The sequence below is a fragment of the Cupressus sempervirens genome, chromosome 5 (genome assembly GCF_028749045.1).
Source record: "Cupressus sempervirens isolate cs-2001-9-10 chromosome 5, ASM2874904v1, whole genome shotgun sequence".
Lineage (NCBI taxonomy): Eukaryota > Viridiplantae > Streptophyta > Pinopsida > Cupressales > Cupressaceae > Cupressus > Cupressus sempervirens.
In genome coordinates this window covers 282,563,554-282,571,388 of record NC_143122.1, presented here as the reverse complement: position 1 = coordinate 282,571,388, position 7,835 = coordinate 282,563,554, and the positions used below count along the sequence as shown (strand labels likewise).

At 34.6% G+C, this 7,835-nt stretch overlaps 1 pseudogene; it reads right to left on the bottom strand.

Moving 5' to 3' along the window:
- The window catches only part of LOC149555679 (cullin-1-like), a 122,523-nt pseudogene that overhangs the window by 523 nt on the left and 114,165 nt on the right, over window positions 1-7,835 (bottom strand).

Below are 7,835 nucleotides of genomic sequence, written 5' to 3'. Positions count from 1 at the left end.
ATTTGTTTGTGCCACAATTTTTGTATTTGGCTCGTTATTGAGAATTTTATGTTTGGCACATGAAAGAGAATGTAGCAATCTAACAACATCTTAATCGGTCAAATTCAATTGACTCTTAACTTCTGAGTAACTTAGCCTTTCAGATGCATTGAATAGCAACAATGCTAATGCCTGCATATCATAACCACAAAGTAAGTTACACAAGGAAAAAGAGGTGAATTCCAAATATATCAAGGGAAACTGACACTGATAAACGTAATGTATTCACTTTGCATATTTATGGTTTCTATAACACATCAATTTTAGTTTTCCTTTAAATAGATAGCATAAGTGGAAAATGAATCAAATTATCAATGTATGGTCATTAACAATTAATGACATTAACCATTGCTTTAACTTATCCTACCCAACTAATTCTTAACTAGAAACTAGAAGAAGAAAGTCACAATAATGATCAGTAGAAAATGACCTATAATGCCATTTTATATGAATCAAAGAATCCAACTGTTAGTTAGTAATCAACCAAAAAGGAAATTACCTAGTAAGTAGTAACAACAAGTTCATTAGGCTTATGGTCAAACCTTCCATTAATATTACAAGTACCCAGAGAATATATCCATGTAAGCTTTCTATGCTTTCTCTTTGTCTGATAGAACTGCTTGAACACCTCTATGCATCTTACCTACATTAAGTAGCAAAGGTCAAAATGTTAAACTTCTTCAAAAATTGGAAAATTTAAAAAGTATACCTTATACAAAATGGGCATAACATTTTAGCTAGTAGGTTAAGACCAAATGATTTGTAACTCGATCAAAACCAAGTTGTCAAAATTGTCACAGTCAAGTCTATGCCAGGATGTGCTTGAGAATTTTCATTAAGATAATCATCAAAATGTCCTTGGTTCTCATTTTCTAATGTTAAATCTATGACCCACATATGAGCACAAATATTTTTACACAATTTACAATTAGATTAACTTCATTGATAAGAATCAAAGTGAGTTTTCTATTTATGTACGATGCAGCATACCATTCCCTCCATTTTAGAAGTAAACTAACCACCAAACTATTGCTTTAGCTTTGTCAATATGCTTCTTTCATGATCATAATTTGCACTTTTATCAAACAAAAGTCTATGTGCAAGCTTCTTCCTGCAATTTCAACAAATATTAATTATATATCAACCCACATAATAAGACAAAGTCCTAAATTTTAAAATAGCGTTATATGGATGAAGATTGGCGATCACATCATGAATTCAAGATGTGTAAAGTTGCATAGCTACACACAAAGACAGCTTGAAAAGACTCTCTGTGTATGGTCTACATGAATAAATATTCACATATACATAGAGATTAATGCATACACAATAAGTTCAGCTATCCCAAACTATCTATCAGAGTATGGCATGTGAATTTGACATCTTCCATCCATGAAGGACTATCAATAGAGACATGTTACTAAAAGAAAGAAAAAAACACACTATTTTTCAAATATTGATTTGTTCAAAAGAGAATAGCAGTACATGTACTTATAAAAGAGGCACACTCATACAACCACAAGCCACACTATTTGACAAGGACCAATAATTAGCCAAACATTTACTAGTTCACTAACAAAAAATAGTAATATACCCATTGGAAAGTTGATTAGTTTCTACACAATATAGTGTGTAATACTAATCAATAAAATGTTTGTATTCTGAATTTTTTTTGGATTAAACTTAAAGATTTTTTTTTAATTCCTACTTGACCTACCAATCCTTTTATTTGTCAAATTGTGGACCTAAAATATCCTAGCTTAGCTATGATATAATTACTATCAAAATGAGCATAGAAGTAAAAAATATGGAGAAAAACATGATCCATAACTAGTTTACATGGCCAATTCTAATCTTTACACCCAAAACCTATGTCTGTGCCTAGCATCTTTAAGTGGACTCTTATTCTAGTACAAAATATTCTTAAATTAATAGAAGTGAACATAAATTATGAAAACTAGTAGACCCATTTCTCCTATGTGATTACTTAAAATTTAAGCATACTAATAAAAATTCATTTTTGTAGACTAAAATGATAATAGTATTGTCATATGATTACAATTGCATTAAACAATGTCTATTAACTACTATGCATCATTTTTCTGCTTTCTGTGAAGGTGCTCTTGAGTCATGTATAGATTCTTAAATCAATAAAATGTGAAACAAAGAATGTGGATAAAATTATGTGCTTAAAGGCTAGCCTTAGGACCAATGCAGCAATGTTCAATGAAAAGTACTAAACCAATAAATAATGATCCTTCTAGGGAACTTTTCTTTGCTACTGAACGTCAATGTTAATGCCTAAAGTTTATCAATAACAACATTCAATTAGCACAACTAGGACAAGATGTAGATCATAATTAATTTTAAATGCAATAGGAATGAAAGAAGGGATAGTTAGTAGTTGCTGAGATTGCAATATCTTGCAAGATGTGGATTGTTACTAATGTTTTTAGAGTGGAAAATTATGAGTAAATTAGGAAAACTATGATTTTTTGGCCAAGTTATTCACAAGAAAGATATTTGCTACTCAGATAGCTATAATGCAAATATTCTTAAGACTTGGAGAAATATCAATGTTGAATTCATCCTATGTTAAGGCTTGGAGGAAAGCTAACTTAATTCAATATGATCTAATCCTATAATTGACCAAATTTTGAAACACGATTTTCATTAGATTAAAAAAGTAGTCAACACTCCTACCTAGGTCTATTGTGCAGCAAGCACTTAAAATTAACATTAGACAGAGCTTGCCTATCATTTTACCGAAAGACATTAAGATTTAAGAATGTTACAAAATAAAATTAGCATTGATATATAACCACATCCTTCACCTTTTTGTCCCTAATACTAGCCATTCCAAAGGAAATTGGATCACACAATGTGTAGCATTTAATATTTGAGCATCTATTACTTTTACACATTTAGTGCCTACATATATAGCTTGACCAATTAGTGTGAGAAGAGAAGAGTTAGACTTACCTCCTTTGCTTCCTGAAAACCAGTAACCTCAACCTCATATATGAGATCAGCCTTAGGAGAAATATTTGGAAAAGAAAAATTGCCTTCTTCCCCATATCCCAGTTGTCATCCCACATGAAGCAATTGTTATAACTCTTTAGAATAATTGAGAGGGGGGGTGAATCAGTTATTCAAGGTCTTGTAATGTCCAATTCAAACTTTCTAATAAAACAAGAGTGAATCAGAAGTACTATCCTTTTTACTTTCTTAACATGCATACAATTAAACATGAAAAGTAAACATGCATCACACCATAACACAAAAGATTTTGATGACCCAGAAACCCTCCAAGAATTAGAAGGTAAAACTGGGGTGGGAATGATACCCACAAAATAACTACGCAATTGATTTCAGCCACTTCTGATGGTTTGCCCTGTTAAAGGCTACAACACACTGTTAAATGTGACCCTGTTAAAGGATTTCTACACCCTGTTAGGATTGTGCCCTGTTAGAGGACTTAAGAACATTCAACTTAGAATGCCACCCTATTAAATGATTTACATAGAGCTATTAGGCCCACCCAAGTCCACAGGATTTACAGTCACCTTCGCAAAAGAATATTTTATCCCTCTCTAAGGATCTCCTATCCTTCTCCTAAAGATCTCTTTATCCTTGTCCTGGGGATCTTCTATCCTTTTCCTAAGGCTTATCCACCTAGCTGTTAAGCTAACCTAGCAATATAGGATTTCAATATCTAATACAATGGTAAGAGAGTATAAGAAAGGTTTTGACCTAATAAAAGATTGTTGGATACAATTAAGTAATTGTGTATTGTCTTTGATGTTACACAAATGCCATATCAGTTATCAGACAGAGTCTACCGAGTTCTGTCAGTCAGGAAAACAGTTTACAGAGTCTACCGAGCTCAGTCAGTCAGTAAAGCCTTTTGCAGTGTATACCGAGTGTTCCTGTATGTCACACGGTGGGTTAGTGTTAACCGAGTTCGCACGGTAAGCTAAGGAAAGCTTAGTTTTCACCGAGCTCACTCGATAGTCGAAGACATCTTTTACCGAAGTCCAGTCGGTTTCCAAAGGAAGTGGCAGGTTTACCGAATTCCTCGGTAATTTGTAGTTTTTACCGAGTTCTGCCAGTTAACAGAGGAAGCAGTTTTTTTTTGTTCTGTATTGACCGAGCAGCGTCGGCCAGTGAAGAATTTTGTTTTGATTGTTAGTTCAATCCGACTTTGGAATATGTTTTGTCAAGTTGGTTGGGCCGACCTGGTATTATGTATAGTATATAAAGAGGTGCTCAAGATGCGAAAAAGTGTGGAATAGAGAGTGTATACGGATAGTGCAAGGAAGTGCAAGGAAGAGACTTATGTGTGCCTAAGCAGAGTTGAGCAGAGGGAAATCTTGGAGCTGCAAAGATATATTTAATCAGTAAGGATCTTGTGGAGCTAAATTGAGATCTATATTCAGCAAGATAAGTTGCATGTATTTTCAGATCATTCATTGTTGCTTTCTAACCATTGTAACAGTGATTCCAAAATCTCCTAACAGAGTTGGTTTAACAGCCATTCCATAAATCCTTTAACAGGGTGGCAATTCAGTTGAATTGTTCTAAAGACCTCTTACAAGGCCACTCCTAACAGGGTGATTAAATCCTCTAATAGGGTCACACCTAACAGTGTGTTTTGTAACCTTTAACAGGGTTGGCTCCTAACAGGGCTCACTTCAGAAGAGTGAAAATTGGTGACTAGTTGCTGGTGGTTTTTCCCATATTGGGTTTCCACGTAAATCTGGTGTCTACTGTGTTCATGATTACTTTCTTTTGCATGGTCGCTTATTTCAGTAAATGCTTAATAAATTAACTAAACATCTATCAAGTTTGAAGCAGTAATTTATGTGTTTACCGAGTAGCAGCAGCAACTAAGTTTAAGGCATCTTTGGGACTGTTGAATTTTTTTTTGTGGTAATTGATTCACCCCTCCCCTCTCAGTTACCCCATCTTCATTTTCCAACAATTGGTATCAAAGCTTTTGGTGCTTGCAGGAGGAGATTTCAAAGATCTAAGCCAAAGATCAAGATGTCTTACAAGAGGAAAATCCCAAGGCTTAACCGAAACAACTTCTCAGCATGGCAGGGATTAATGAGACTTCATCTAGCTTCCATTGGTGACACTGGTCTGAAATATCTTGATGAGAAATATGTAGAACCATCAGGTACATTATCAGTCAATGACACTGCTATAAAGAAGACTCATAACATTATGATGATTGATATTGCATCTGCCTTGAGTTATGAAGAGTTTGATGATGTCAAGGACTGCACTACTTCCTATGAAATGTGGGAAAGACTGAAAGAGATCTATGGTGGAGATGACAATGTCAAAAGAGCCAAAGCTGAAAGTCTGAGAGGACAGTTCGATCAGATGAAAATGAAAGAAGATGAAAACATTGCCAAATATGTTGAAAGAATTAAAGCATGTGTCAGTGCTATCAAAGCTTCTGGAGGAAGTATCAGTGAAGAGACAGTCATAAGTAAAGTTCTTAGAACTCTACTTCCAGTTTATGCCATCAGGGTATCATCCATTCAAGAAAGAAGGTGTGAGGCCAATCACAAGATAAACCTAGAGGCCATAGTTGGAAGATTGACAGCATTTGAACTAGATAATTTTGATAATTATGTTCCAACTGCAAAGAACATTGAGTCTGCATTTGAAGCCAAGCTTTCACTCAAGGACAAAGGCAAGAAGAAGAAGGAATCTCAGTCAGAGAGTGAAGATCAATCAGATCAGAGTTCTGACAGTGACCTTGAAGTAATTGAAGCTCTACTTGTAAGAAAATATTCAAGAGGGGGAGGTAAATACAAAGGTAAAGTACCCCTAATCTGCTTTTCATGTGAAGAAGTCGGTCATATTGCTGCAAGGTGTCCAAAAAAGAAAGATAAAGATGAAAAGAAAGATAATAAATGGAACAATAAGAAAGATCTCAAATCATTTAAGGATAAAAGTAAGAAATCATGTTTTATGGCTAAAGATTCTAATGATTCTAATGAAGAAGAAGAGGATGAGATTGTTTACATTGCTGTAAAAGATGAATCTGACAATGAAGAAATGGCACTCATCTCTCACATAAGTAAGAATGATACATGGATCATTGATAGTGGCTGCTCACATCATATGACTGGAGATAAAACAAAGTTTGATCAATTTGAAGAGTATGATGGTGGCAGTGTAAGATTTGGAAACAATGAACCTTGTTGCATCAAAGGAAAAGGAAGAATCACTCTAACCCAGGAACTTGTATGTGATAATTCTTATTGGGTAGAAGGCCTAAAGCACAATTTGTTGAGTGTGGCACAGTTACTCAACAATGGACTCAAAGTAGAATTCATCCAAGGCAAAGCAAGACTGCTGAACGGTAAAGGAAAGCTGATTGGATCTGATACTCAAACTAAAGGTAACTTGTTCTATCTTGAACTTGATGAACATTCATGTTTTATTGCTCAAGTAGAAGAGAGTTGGTTATGGCATAAAAGGTTATGTCATGTGAATTTTGACAATTTGGTAAAGATAAGCAAATTCAAGAAAGTGAGAGGCATTCCTGATTTAAAGAAACCAGAGGTCGGTTTATGCAAGAATTGTCAAATTGGAAAGATGGGTAAGTCTAGTTTCAAAAGCAAAAATTATCAGTCTGAAGATTTATTAGAAATTGTGCATACTGACTTATGTGGACCTATTGGAACTGAAAGCTATACTGGTGAAAAATATTTTATTCTTTTTGTTGATGATTATTCAAGAATGATGACTGTCATGTACCTAAGGAACAAATCAGAAGCATTTGAAAAGTTCAAATGGTATTTGGCAAGAGTAGAAAAAGAAACAGGGAAAAGATTGAAATGCCTAAGGTCAGAAAGAGGTGGTGAATTTATTTCACATGAATTCAATAACTTTTGTATTGAAAGAGGAATCAAAAGATAGGTTTCAGCACCAGGTACTCCTGAACAAAATGGCATAGCTGAAAGAAGGAATAGATCCATCATGGATTGTGCAAGAACCTTGATGATAGAAAAGAATGTTGCTATCAAATACTGGAAGGAGGCTATCAGTACAACAGTTCATACCTTAAACCGAGTACAGTTAAAAAAAGACTCATTCAAAACTCCCTATGAATTATGGTATGGCTATAAACCCAATGTAAGTTATCTGAAAGTATTTGGAAGCAAATGTTATATTTTGAAAGAATCTAGAAAAAGTAAATTTGATGTAAAAGGTGATGAAGGTATATTTCTTGGATACTCATGCAAGAGTAAAGCATATAGATGCTTGAACTTATCTACTCACAAAGTAATAGAAAGTATACATGTGAAATTTGATGAGTTTGCAGAAAAGACTGAAGAAGAAAGCAGAAGAGAACCAAAAGATTACAAAAGATTCATCTTCAGTGAACCGGATATAATATCAACTGCATCTGAGAATCAAAAACCTTCTTCTACCGAGTCATCACTAACCGAGTTGCAGGAAACATCTACCAAGCCAACATCTACCGAGCCAACATCTATCGAGTCAGAGAATACCAAGTTAGAGATTACCGAGCAAGAGGTAACCGAGCATGTGCATACCAAGCCAGTTGATACCGAGCCAGACCAAACCGAGCATGAAGGTGAAATGCAAGAAGATAAAAACAAGATTCATCCAAAAGGAAAAGAACCTATTCTAGCCAAGTATGTTAGGAGACATCATTCAGCAGATCAAATCATTGGAAATAAATCTGAAGGAACCATCACAAGAAGTAAGTTGAAAGGTACTTGTTTACTTGCTAATTTTGAACCTAG